Source organism: Vicugna pacos, chromosome 1 (assembly GCF_048564905.1).
Source record: "Vicugna pacos chromosome 1, VicPac4, whole genome shotgun sequence".
In the NCBI taxonomy this organism is placed as follows: Eukaryota; Metazoa; Chordata; class Mammalia; order Artiodactyla; family Camelidae; genus Vicugna; species Vicugna pacos.
Window position 1 is genome coordinate 7,725,393 of NC_132987.1, and position 13,692 is coordinate 7,739,084.

The following is a 13,692-nucleotide window of genomic DNA, read 5'->3' on the forward strand; positions in this document are numbered from 1 at the left end:
CAGGGCATGTTACTCAATTCATTTGCGGCTGCTCACCTTTTGAGAACCAATACTCAAGAGACAAGTGTTGGTTGGAAAGGAAAGGTTGCTTTATCAGGAGCCTGGTAACCTGGCGAGAAGGTGGACTCATGTCCAAAAACCAATTCTGAAGATTCTGATCCATCATGAAAGGTTTTGAAGGGAGAATCACTTGGGGAGGGGATCAGACTCTTAATTATCTTGCAAAGTGTGTAGACTCCCTTCTGATTGGTTGGTGGTGAGGTAACAGGGTGGTGTTTCAGGAATCAGGAGCTCAGACTGAAGTTACTTTCCTCCACCTTGGTGGGGGCCTGAGTTCCTGCAGAAGATCTCAAAGGTACTGTTATGTGTATCCCTCGAGGAGGAACCAGGACCCTACTTTATGGCTGCACTATTGTTTCTTGACTGCTTCTTCTTTCTTTCTGCATTCCCTCCCTTCCCTGATGAGCAACTATTTGAATCTGCCCTTTGAAACTCAGGGAAGGTCAAGGAGGCTGAATAAAGCCTATTTCCTACAAACAAGAAATGGGGGAAAGGCAAAGGATTGGTACCTGGGAGGGCCCTGCAGGGTCCTGCTCCATTTCTGGTATAAATTTTTCTCTGTGAAGGTGTCTCTCCCCCTTGTTACCGCAGTCTGCACTGAGACGAGTCTGCGTAAGCAAACCTTACTAAGACAGCCCTTCTCTTCCATGTTTCCCCATATATTTCCTAGTGAATTTTCTACAGCTTATTGTTCCCCCAAAGACAACCCTATTTCCTTTGTTAAAATGGTGTGTAAACCCCTGAGTCTAAATGCTTGAGTTTCACTTGCTTTCTGTGAACTCCCGTGCATGCAAAATATTAATACATTTGTGACAATGTGACAATGAGTGTGTATATGTCCATAAATGACTGAAAAATTGTGCTGAACACTGGAATTTGACACAACATTGTAAAATGATAATAAATCAATAAAAATGTTAAAAAATAAAATAAAAATAATAAAAAATAAAAATTGCATCTTAAAAAAAAACTCTTTGAAAGTCTTCTTGAGGAAGTAGGACAAACAGTCCCATTTTAATAAGAATATATAGATACGAATTAGGAAAATAGGGGATCTGCAAAATTGTTACAGCCCTAACCTCATGAAGTTTAAAATTAGAAAAGTCCATGCATACAGAAAATACTTGCAAAGTAATATTACAATAAGGGCAGGAAAAGTCAGCACAGGAAACCCTTCAGATTCAGGCTCATGATTTACTTTTCAAATGAAGTAGACTCAACTAGTAGCAGAGTAAGGTGGCCTTGAGAAAGTCACTTCACTTTCTTCTATGGATTCATCTGTTACCTCCTGTCGACCCTATGCCATGTTCATACATCTCATCTCACCGTCATTATTTCAGTGGTGATGATGGCAATTTAGATAGACAGCTTTGGACTAAAAAGTCCTCAATAAAAGCAGTCTTAATTTAAAAAAGATTCCATGCAAAGTCACCCAGGATCTCAAAAGTCAATAAAAAGTTACGCAGTGACCCTAATGCCAAGGTAATATTTGAATTTTTAGATGCAAATGCAAGTAAAATGTGTCAGTAATTAATAAGTTGCATCCTTTGTAATTCTTTCCATTTTTTGTTTTTATATTTCAAAACAAAATCCTTTGCTTAGCTTGTGTGCATACTAATTAGACAATTTTTCGGATGTTGCTCATTTTTGGAACACAGAACTAATTAATGACTAACCCTGTTAATGGGCTAAACTGAGCGTAATGTTTTCCTAATATGTAATTGTATTTGTAAATTTGAATAGGGGTATTTTGAGCTCTATGGTCATATATTAAATAAAATATTTTGTGCCTTTTTTAAAAAAAAATACATTTGTATTCTTTTTCTTTTGTTAATGCGTCTTTTGTCGGTGAAATTTGAATGCCCCCAGTCACTGACTCCAAGAGGGTAGGAGAAAAGTTTTTCTTTCCTAATAATTTAGCGTCTACTAAAACTTTAAAAAAAATCATAAATCATTTTAAAAGAGGAAAGGAGGAATTGAAGAAAGAAAGATAAGATTAGATAGGAAACATGGGGAAAGTCTGAAACACCCACAGAAATGGAATAAGAGTTTTTAGGAATTAGCTATTTAATCGTCTGTTTTATCTAATCATTTCTCAAACCGTCAATGACTGCAGGCACACTGTATGGAGAGATTATTATTGTCACACCCTAAGCCTGCAGTGAGGTCAACTGTTGGATCAATAACAACTCTGCTCCATCAGATAATGAATCTAAATGAGAATTGTCACTGCTAATCAAGTATCTTGAAATCCTTGAACAGGATGCAGGGATAAATGATTGCTGACTATTCTTCTCCTTTTAACCTTAGTGGATTTTGCTCACCCATATTTTTAATTAACTAATTTAGTTCAGGACATTTAAAATGCTCAGATCCTGTCAAAATTCTCCCCAGGGAAGTTATTCCTGGAGTAGACATCAAGGAGACTGTCCTTCCTTTCTCTGTGGTGATAGATTTGACACGTTTTAATTTTTTCCCCGAGGAACACGTTCCCAAGGAAGACTTTGGTTTCACATTTCACTTAGCACTTAGTTCTTTACCTCACAGAAAGGTAGCACTTTAAAATTCAGCGAAAAGGTACAATGTTCTTTACGGGGTATTAAACAAAAGTCAAAGCTATGGAAAATTACAGCCTTTGGTGCAAAGGGAGATACCTTCTGCCTTTTTGAGGGTTAATTAGTAATGAAAAATCTTTTAGAAAAAAAGGTTGCGTGAAACTGAGGTTATGGAGGAGTCTTAACAATTAAAAGATATTTTGTACATTAAAAAAGACTAAGATTTTGGCTGTTGTATTATTTAGTTTTACATTTTTGTAGACTCTGTTCTTTAGCATGTTTTATTTAAGATCGGAAACTTTGAAATGTAGAGTTTGCCTCTTCTTTACAACGTTGAGAAAAGCCAGTGATATTATATCTGTTAAATAATTTTGTAACACTAGGGTTGATGATTTAGTTAACAGAGGTAGTCAGTTAACCTGCACTTTTGCTTTCCAGTTCACCACTCTCGTGTCTAGAGACTGAGCAAGACAGGAAAATAAAAAACTCATGTGTTTTTTTTTTGTCTTTCTGACTTGATTGGTAAGTTAGCAAATGTACTTAAAACACTATGTGTGCATCCTAAGGTATGTGGGGAGAAAGTGAGTTGTCCCAGAATCTCATTGAAACTTTTCTGGGTATTGAGTCCAACTTTCTATTTCCAGAAACTTTCCTATCTGTTCACATGAGCTCTATATAGCTTCCATTATGAAAAAAAAAATTCGTCTCCTGCGGTTATCTACATCAGAGATTTTAATTGTTACCATTTATTAACCACCAATTCTAGTTATTATTGCTGCAAAGCAAAGCACCCCAAAACGCAGTAGTGTGAAATAACAATTGTGAGTCAGGAATTCAGAAAGGTAGCATGGGGATGGGTTGTTTCTGCTGCACCAAGTCTGGGGCCTCAGGTGGGAGGACTCAGGTGGCTGAGCGGTGGCTCAGGTGAATGGGGGCTGCAATGATTTGAAAACTTCTTCACTCGTATGCCTGATATGTGGAACCGGATGATGCAAAGGCTGGGCTCAGCTGGAGCTGTTAACAAGTGCACACACACGTGTCCTCTCCACGTGGACTGGGCTTCTCCTGGCTGGGTCTGAATGGGAGCGCCCCAAGAGGGAGGGCCAGGAGGGTGAGAGTTCGCAGAGACGCAGGTGGGACCACTTGCCCTTCTATGACCTCACCTCAGAAATCACAGAAGGTCACTGGTTCTTTCTGTTGATCACAGCAGTCACAGGCCAGCCCAGATTTAAAGGGCAGTGACATAGAGCTCACCTCTTGATGGGAGCAGTGTCAAAGAATTTGTGATCTTTTTAAAAACCACCACAACATCCAATTTACAGTGTTTTTTCAATCCTCTCAGAGACTTGTCCTTACTCATTTTTAAAAGCAGCAGAAGATACCTGGTGCTGTATAGAGGGCAACCAGAGGTGAGCCCCATGTTTGATGATAAAGTCAGGTGCAGAAGTCATATCAATGAATTCCTTTGCCTTTCCCAGTATTACCCAGTTCATCAGTCTGTAGACAGTGGGTTCCGGAAAAATTTAGGGGGGGAACTTAATTGCTTAGAGAATTTTACGTGAATTATGTTTTTTTCCAAGGTCCACTGCAGTGAATCAGGCTGTTGCATTAGCGTTCTTCCTGAGGTAGCCTCTTTAATTACAGCTCTCTTATCTGTTCATCTGCAGCATAAAACAGACCCAAATCCAGAGGGCTGCTTTTGAACTGAGCCATTGTTTCATGACAATTAGAACAGAAATCAATGCATATCGACTGGGTGCGTGTAGATAAACAGGATAACATTGCCCTCCACGATCCACGGTGCATTTCTTCAAAAAGATGCACAAAGCTAGAACCAAAATAAGAAAGCTCTGAAGTTTCTCAAGATACTGAATCTTAGGTACTGAACTATTAAGTTTATTTCACTAAATGCTTGGGGCTGTGTGAGCAGATACACACTTTCTGCAGTCCGTGCTGCTGTGTAGGTGGCCGTGGGCAAGAAGCCCAAGAAGGAACAGTAACTGTAGGTGACACTCTCCTGACACTGAGATGAGTATGCATCACCTCCACTGACACTCAGAACAAACTTGGGAGGCAAGTATTATCATCCCAAGTTTACAGATGGGTGAATTGATGTCGGGGATTTTCTGCTGTATGCCTGATGTCATTCCCTTGCAGTGGTGAAAAGATATAACTCCTCAGACGTGATTTCTCTTTGGAAAGTCAGACCCGATCTTTCTCAGCGAAATTAAAGTACTCCTCCTCGGTGCCCTTTTCACACCTTGAAATCTATCCATATTCACCTCTTTGCATTGTAATTATCTTCTGTGTTTGTTTTCCCTCCCTTGACTTGAAGGGAGGGACCTTGTCTCATCTGTCTGCACACACCAAGGATCTGACCCAAAGGGACCAGTGAATGCTTGTGGAATGGGTGAGTGATGGAAGGTTCTTTCACATCAGAATTTTCTTTCCCAATCCATGGTGCACATCTAGGAAGAAGTGTTCTACTGGGACACTGGTAAAGAAAAGCTGGTATCTGTGGATGGGACACAAAGAAGCCTTGGAGGTAAAGACTTGTTAATCATTGTGGCATATTTTAGCTCATTCTTTGGAATATACCAGGAACAGCAAGAAGGCCTGTGTGCCTCAGCAGAGTGAGTAAGAGGGAAATATTAGGAACATTGGGAATTTAGGCTGAAGAGTTAATGAGCTGGGCATCAGAGCTCAGAGAACTTTGTAGGATGAATAAGGATGCTGTCCCATCAGAGTTAGCTGTCAAGTGATCCTTTTAAAACCCATGATGAGAGGGGCTGGGCAAGAGAATGACTCATTGTTTTGGTAATGAGTAATGACTCATCATGGCAGTGATCGATTGGCTATGGTTGCTTGGACAAAAGTGAGAAGTGGTTGAATTTTAGACGTGTTCTGAAAGCGGAGCCAACAAGACTGAGCAGATAGAGGGTGAGAGAAAGAAAGAGGAGTAAAAGATGAAGCCAAGATTTTGGGCCTGAACACCTAAAAGGATGGAATTACCATCAGTTAAGAACGGAAAATATATGGATGAAGCAGGTTTTGGGAAGGAAGACTGAGTTCAGTTGTGGACCATGTCACGCCTGGGGTGAACACTGGGGATAACATGAAGCAGGCAGTATGACGAGTTCATGATTAAGTTGGAGATGTGATTCTTGAGTTTTGGAGAGAGATGTCCATGTGAGAGACATCGTGTAGAGGTGGTAATAAAAGCCAGGAGACAGAATGCTATCACCAAAGGAAAGGGAGCATACAAGGGGAAAAGTTCCAAAGATTGAGCCTTGAAGTGTTCTAGCCAACAGGTCCCAGAGAGACAAGAAGTCTGCACGACTTCTTGCAGATGTGATCAGACCTCAGTGCTACTGGCCTGTCAAGGCGCTGTGGCCTGAGAATAGAGCATGGGTTTTAGCAACTTGGAGAACACTGGTGACTCTGATAGGAATAGTTTTGGTGGCTCACTGAGGGTGAAATTCTGACTAGAAGTAGATCAAAGGAGGATTAGAGGAGAGGAATTGAAGCCAGCAATTACATGATGCTTTTAAGAAATTTTGCTACAAAGAATAGAGAACAAGCTGGAAGGTAGGGCCCAGAAAATTATATTTTAAAAAAAATTAAGAATATATAGGCTTAATTTTAATCAAGAAAAAGAATTTAAAGGCTTGAGTAGATTTACATTAAATGCTTTCGTCACTAATACTTCATGAATAGTGTGTATTCCAAATTGCATTTCATTAGGAGGCATGAATACCACGTTGTCTTAGTGATTCCAAATTTCTGTATTTCTGTTTGGTTAGGATTGTGCCCAACAGATACTTCTATTAAAAAGTTACAGTTTCCTTTTTGCAATTAGCAAACAATCAATATAGTGCTATTTTGGCTTTGTGTGGATATTTTGTTTTCTCTCTATATTTCATTTAGTGCTTAAATCAGTTACTTAATTGGAAGAATTTAAATGATGATTTTCAAATTTTAACATTTTTTCCCCCTACATTTTTAGCTGGCTTTTTGTTTTGTTTTGTGGTTAAAAGAGAGCTTTTATTCATCAACTGGGGATCAATTGTACTCTCTCCTAAAAGCTTAATTCTTTCCCTTTAATTAGCAATTATCAGGATAAGAAGCTATTTCCAATAGGGGAAAGTGATTTCTTTTTGTAAGAGAAGGGTTTGTGTGTGTGTGTGTGTGGTGGTGTTGCGGTTTCTTCAAGTAGATGAAGTGATGCGCTGTTTACAAGCTGATGGGAATGACGCAGCTAGGCGGAGTCACTGATGACACAGGAAAGAGTAGGGAGAACCACCAGCATGAATCCTTGAAGCATAAAGGGGGACAGACTTGGCTACACAAGGAAGGGACTACATGAATGGCTCCCTTGTAGTAACACTTAGAAAGGAAGAGGAGATTATACTGACACTAGCAGGCAGTTAGTTGTGGTTGGGGGAAAATCTCGGGAAGTTCGATCCTGATTGCTTCAATGTTTTTCTCAGTGAAATATGAAGCAAGGCAAAGAATGGGAGGCATGAAATAGACATATGGATGGGGTGAGCCGTTGTAAGGACAACAGGTGCAGAGAGGGACATAATTTATGATAAAGAGGTGGTCAAAGAACTGAGTGGTCAAAGTGTTAGATCATTTATTTATATAATGACTTTGCAAAGAAATGATGCAGTAGCAGTCTCAGGGAGAGGGATGATGAACCAAGGACAAAAAATATGAAGAAATGACAGGCAGTAATTCCTGGGCATAAGATGACTACAATAATGTGGGGTAGCAGGTAATTGACTGTGATAACACAAAATTCAAAGCTGAGACTTCTAAGGGAAGTGTGAACAAGAGTGGTTCAGAGTGATGATGACGAATAAGACTTTCCACCTGCAGGTGCAGTGAAAGGGGCTGTAGGAAATTTCCTTAGGGGAGAGGCAAGTTTCTAAGACAATTTTTTCAGTAATTTGATTACAAAGTGCCTTGGTGTAGGTTTCTTCATGTTGTTTGTGCTTGGAGGTTTTTTGAGCTTGAATTTTGGGGTTTATCATTTTTATCAAATTTGGAGAATTTTTGGCCACTGTTCTTAGCCCCTTTCACTCCTTCAGGGACTCCAATTACATGTATATTATGCCCTTGGAAGGCTTCCCAAAGCTCACTGATGCTCTGTTGTCTCTCTATTTTTATTCATTCTTTTTCTGTCTCATTTTATTGTTACATCTTCCAGGTTACTAGTTTTTTTCTTCTGAAACGTGTAATCTGCCCTTAATTCCATCCAGTTTTTCTTTCATCTCTCACAGTATAGTCTTCATCTATAGATTTTGATTTGAATCCTTTTTATATCTTCAGTGTCTCTTCTACCACATATCCTAGCATCTTGAACATGTGGAATATTGTCATAGTAACTGTTCTACTGTCGTTGCCTACTAATTCTATCATCTGGGACATTTCTGAGTCATTTTGGATTGACTGATTTTTCTCACTATGTATCGTATTTTCCTTATTTTTCCATGTGTGGTAAGTTTTGATTGTATACTAGACATTGTAAATTTTACTTTGTTGGGTGTTGTGTATTTTTCTATTCCTATAAATATTCTTGAGTTTTGTTCTGGAACTTAGTATAGTTACTTTTAAACAGCTGATCTTATTAGGTCTTGCTTTTAAGGTTTGTTTGGTGGGACCAGAAGAGTATTTAGCCTGGGGTTAATTTTCCCCACTCATGAGGTAAAACAAACCTTTCTGAATACTTTGCTAAATGCCCAGTCAGTTATGAGGTTTTCCAGTCTGGCTGAAGGAGCTGGCTGGAGGGGTCAGGCTCTTGTTTCTGGTGCTGTGTGAGTACCAGGCACTTTTACTTCTAAACCCTTTGGGTGATTCTTTCCTCAACCTTGGATGCTTTCCTCAAAGGCATATGCTGATTAGTACTCAGTTAGAGACTAGAGAAGGAACTCTCTGAGATCTCCATAGTTCTCTCTCTGTGTAGTTCCTTCTCTCTGATATTCTGTCTTGTAACTCTAGCCATCGCAGTCTCCCTGGACCCAGATCTTCATTTTTTCAACTCAGGGATGCCACTGTGCTCTGCCTTGAGTCTCCCTCCCTGTACTGTGACCTAGAAAATTACTCCAGGCAGTAAGTTGAGGTTGTTACAGGACATACTTCACCTATTTCCCATCTTTAAGAGATTATTATATTTTGTTGCCCAATGACTACTATTTTTTTTTGTGGTTATTTCAGGCAGGAAGGTAACAATGAGCCCCTGATAATCCATCGTGGCCAGAGTAGAAGCCCAATTAAGTCTGTTACTACTCAATTTTTTTTTTAAAAAAAGAACTGTATATTACTATGGTATGGATGAGCTAGTCAGATTATGTGATAGGATTGTGAGGGGTTAGAACTTGGAAAGGATAATTCCAGGGGAGAGACTAAGCCTACAGGTGAGGGTGTATGTAGCTTAGGTCAGCGTGGGAGCACTGACAGTTGGAAGAGGGCTAATATTAACAATCCATACACTGAGGGCAATCTGAAGAAAAGCGTCTATTTCTAATGCTTTAATCATTTAAAAAGATGAAATGATTATTGCAGCAAATTAAGTTGTTAATTTTAAGATGTTCACGTATATTTGCCTATTTTGAATCTAGACAAAAATGAATAGTTTATTTTTTTGTTTGTTTCAGCAGTGATCTTTCAACAGTATAGTGAAGAGAAAGCATTGTGATCATGGTCCTTATAATAATGGTATGGTCTGTATCCACCTGCAAGAGGCAATTTTTATAAATGGAATAAATGAAAGCTTTAAGAGGCTAAGAAAAAAGAGGATGGATTTGTAGAGGTAGAGTCATTAATATCTTAATAGAAAAATAATTACTAGGAAAAGTTCTACTGAAGAAGGAAAATGCGATCACAAATGTACATGAAGTGTTTCTATGAATTGTTTCTGTTGGGAAAAAGAACCCTCCCCCTCAAACCCCATCCTGATACCTCCATCACTGCTGTCTGTCAGTAACCTTAGGAAGATTAAATCAACTGTAAAACCAAAAAAGTAGCTCCATTTTCTTTGCAGACCTCAGTGTTGCACAAAAGGATGTGGGACCCTGTTAGATTTACATAACCAGAAGGCTACCCACCCAGAGGACTTTGGAATACACTTTCCCTTGACTCTTCTCTGCCTGATTTCCTTAATATCAGGACACCCATCTCACATGTTATAGTTCATAAGTGAGCATTGGGAACTGGCATCTGCCTTTGGTGACATAATGAGGTATTCAGTTCACTTTTTCAGTAGAGGAATAGGGCAAAAAAAGAACGGAAACAGAGACTGAATTGAGTATACCAACACACAATGTCATTGATGCATGGAGGAGTAAGTTCACAGTAAAACTAAAAAAAGTAAAGGTAAAAATTAAGACAAACAGGATTGGTTTTTTGACTCATGGTTCCCTCCTTGGTGGACAGGAAGTCCTCAGGCCATGCAGGGTGCACATAGCAAGTGGGCTGAACTGGTGGGTGTCCTTGAACGGCTCCCACTCCCACTCAGCAATGGAGGTTTTATCAAGGGCTGCAAAACTCTGGATGAAGCTGGGCACTTCCTTTAAATCTGGTGATGTAGTAGCCAGTGATTCTGGCCTAGAAACCATTCTGAAAAAGACTTCCAGGGAGGTTTTCCAGTGCAAAAGTGGCCAGAACGAAACAGCCAGCATCTTCCAATGCATAGACAAAGGGCTTTTGTACTCAAGATGGGCACCTTGAGGACCACATCTCCATTCATGTACAGCATACAAGGCAGCATTCCATGGAACAGTTGCTGGCTTTGAGCAGTAGAAAAACTATGTACCATGTGATGTTGGCTTGGCACTGACATTACTCATCTCATCTTCATAAAAGTGTTACAGTCTCCAGCGTGAGGGTATGACATTAGTTAGGGACTTGGTTCCGAGCTGACTTGCTGAATTGTTGGTGTTCTTATAATACCCCACATGCAGTCGCTATGTTGGCATTAGCTCCTCTGCCCAGGGCTGTGTATTTGATACAGAGGAGGACACGATCTGCAGGCAGTGGAATTTAGGCATGAAAAGCTGAAGCCCGCTGGAATAACCAATATGATTAGTGTTTCTCTTTAAGTGTACCAAATGTACCTGATGGAAATTCTCAATTCTGTTAAAATATATTTTATACTTGTAATGAATGATCATGCAAGTTCTATAAGAAGTGAAGATTTAGTCTCAGGTGACCTCAAATGTTTAAGTATTCTGAAAAATTGTCCAGGATTTGGTAGCACATCACACTCATACCCACTACACACACACACACACACACACACGGTTTCCGTTTAGTCATTCATTCAGCAGTTCTTTCTCTAGCTTCTGTTTTTGTATTGTGCTAAATACTGGGGATGAAAAGATGTATAAGGTACTGCCAGACTTAAAGCTTCTTGTGTCTAGCGAGACGTAATTGGAGTGGTAATTTTCATTTCTTGTATGGATTTTGAAATTACATTAGCTGAATTGATCAGAGTCCTATAAAAGAAAAGTAGAGGGTATGAATTATGAAGTGAATTTCAGACTGTCTTTGGAGAATCAGCACTGACATAGATGTGAGAAAAGGCTTAGAAGTCCTCTGTTTTATTAAGAAATTGAATTCTGACTTCCTTTCTGCCTTTGGGGGCACAGGTAATTTGCTTTCCAAAAGCGGGAATAGATCTACCTTCCACTTTCCTGATTTTTTTTTTTTCCCAGACAGTTCCAATGACTTTAAAGTTATGATGGACGCATCAGTGGTGCTTTCATATCCCAGATGGCATCAGAGATCACACCTTCCCTGTGAGGGAGGCTAGGCTGGTAGTGGTTTTATTTCCAAGTTATAGATTGACCTCCAAATTGAGTAAGCCACGTGTCCATGGTCACACAGCTACTAAGCATCAGAGCCATGACTCAGTTGACTTCTGTGCCTCAAGCCCACTAACCACATTAAACACATTGAAGTTTTCTTAGGTTGACAGTCTTCCAGGGTTGCTCTTGTCAATTTTAAGAGCAACAAACAAGTGTCCCTCCCATGAGGCCTTGCCACCTTCCCCACTACAGGCGCAGAGGATGCACAACAGGAAGTGGATGTGACATGTCCAGTGTGCTTGGTTCTTGACATTTTGGTTTTGCCAGTGGGGAAGCATTTCCTCAGCTGCAGACATCACAGAGGTGTCCCCACCCTTTCCCCATCTCCAGTATCTCACAGCAAAGAGGGAGAGATCAGTTTCTCCATTTATAGCTGAGGAAACTGAGTCTTAGAGGGCTGAAATAATTTCCTCCGAGTCCTGTTGCTTGTCATTGGTCATGTTTCTTTAGGCCACGTCAGCCTCCAAGAATGTTCTTTGTCCTCTGGCACGCTGGGCCCTTAAGCAGGAGTGCAGCAGGGAAAAAAAAGGTCGCGGGGAAGAGAGCTAGGCTGTCAAAGGATGTGGAAGCACGGGGTGAATCAGCACTGGTACCTGGTCCTGGAAAGCCGGAGGGTACCAGGCGCTGCGGAGGGGAGGAGGGAGGCTGGTCCTTGCCCAGCGCCTGACGTCTGTGCATATTTAACACGCTCTGGCTTCTCCTCCAGGCAGAGCACTTCTCTCGTTAGTGCTTCCTTCACCTCAAAGGTTATGTAATTCTGTCTGTGTTCTTTACGTGGGTATAATTATAGGAAATTCTTAAAACTACCATTTACTAGGGGAAAAATTAAGTCATGTATTTATACCACATACATTGTCTTAGTGATGAAGTCCTAAAATTGAAATTCCAACCGGGGCGTTTTATTTGTGATTATAACAGCAGTTTTCACATGGCGGAAGCGGATTCTAACATCTCGGACCCACACGGTAGCTTTTCAATCAGGAGCTCAGCGTCTTCCAGTGGGTGGCTGCTTAGAGGCCGACGGGTCGCATTTGAATCCTGGTTCTTGCACATGTGTGACCTCATTTAACTTGTGTACTTATCTACAAGAGGGAGGTCATTTCTACCACACAGGGGTATCCTGAGGATTAAATGACACACGTCATACGGGGTCTAACGCAGGGCCTCGTGTGAGATAAGAGATCAGAAATGACTAGTTTTCATTCTCTTTCCTCAGCCCAAGGATGGAGGGTTAGCTTCAATTTTGGTGCCTCAATTTGCAGACGGAAACATAGAAACAGAAGTGAAAGACTGACCACACGTCCCAGCAGAACCTAGTAACTTTCAATCTGCTGTTCTAGTTACTGACTGTTAAACTTGGATTATGGGCAAGGAGGAAACCCCGTAGGAGGGAATAATCCTCTCTGAGGGGTGTTGAGATGTGTTGATTCTGCTGGGGTGATATTCTGGGAGGGGGTGGGAGGGGCAGTTGCTGTGTCTAGCTCTCTCACTGAGAAGCTGTGTGACTTCGATCAAGTCATGTGACCACCCTGGGCTTTGATGCTTTCGAGGTAGTTGGACTTTATGTCTCTTCTTGGTCTTAGACTTTTTGATCTCCTATCATTATGTATATATTTGCCTGTTTCTGCTGTTAGATCTCAAGTGTGTGGAGGACGGGGATACTGCCCACCTGGAATCCTACACCGGGTCTCTTCCAAAGCCTCATTTATTGCTAATCAGAAAAACTACAGCAGGTTTGGTATGAGATGGGGTGACCATGTTGCAATTCATAGCAAAGTAGTGAATCTATTAGAATAACTGAATACATGCACACACACACACTTACCTACTCAAGATGTTGCCACCCACAAGATGAGTACCATTAACTGTGTCCTTCTCAAATGAGCTTTGATGTGGAATCTCCCATGATGAAATAGTCCTTGTCAGATGCATCTGTTTGCTTGTTACGATTTCTCTTTCTTACTGCTAGGTGAGCACGATGAGAATCGGAACCTCTTTGTCCTTTTTCCACTGTGGCCATTGCACTAGAATAGTGCCGAGTCATGGTAAGATGTCAACATAAGGTTGTTGAAGGACTTGAAATGAATTAAAAAAAATCATCATTTCCTTCATAGTGTTTGCCTGTAGGCAAGAGTACCAGGAAGATTACAAGGTTCCAGCCATTGTTACAACCGCATTCCATGCAGAGGCAAATAACTAGATCCTTT

General features: G+C 40.6%; 2 long non-coding RNA genes across 2 annotated transcripts in view; one reads left to right on the top strand and one right to left on the bottom strand.

The window, feature by feature from the left end:
* The window catches only part of LOC140688810 (uncharacterized), a 134,509-nt gene that overhangs the window by 46,734 nt on the left and 74,083 nt on the right, over positions 1-13,692 (top strand). The window lies entirely within an intron of this gene.
* On the bottom strand, positions 12,369-13,623 carry LOC140697706 (uncharacterized). Its single transcript, XR_012075062.1, has 2 exons — positions 13,311-13,623; positions 12,369-12,605 (listed from the first exon to the last, which is right to left on the bottom strand). It is a non-coding gene; the product is annotated as an uncharacterized lncRNA (long non-coding RNA).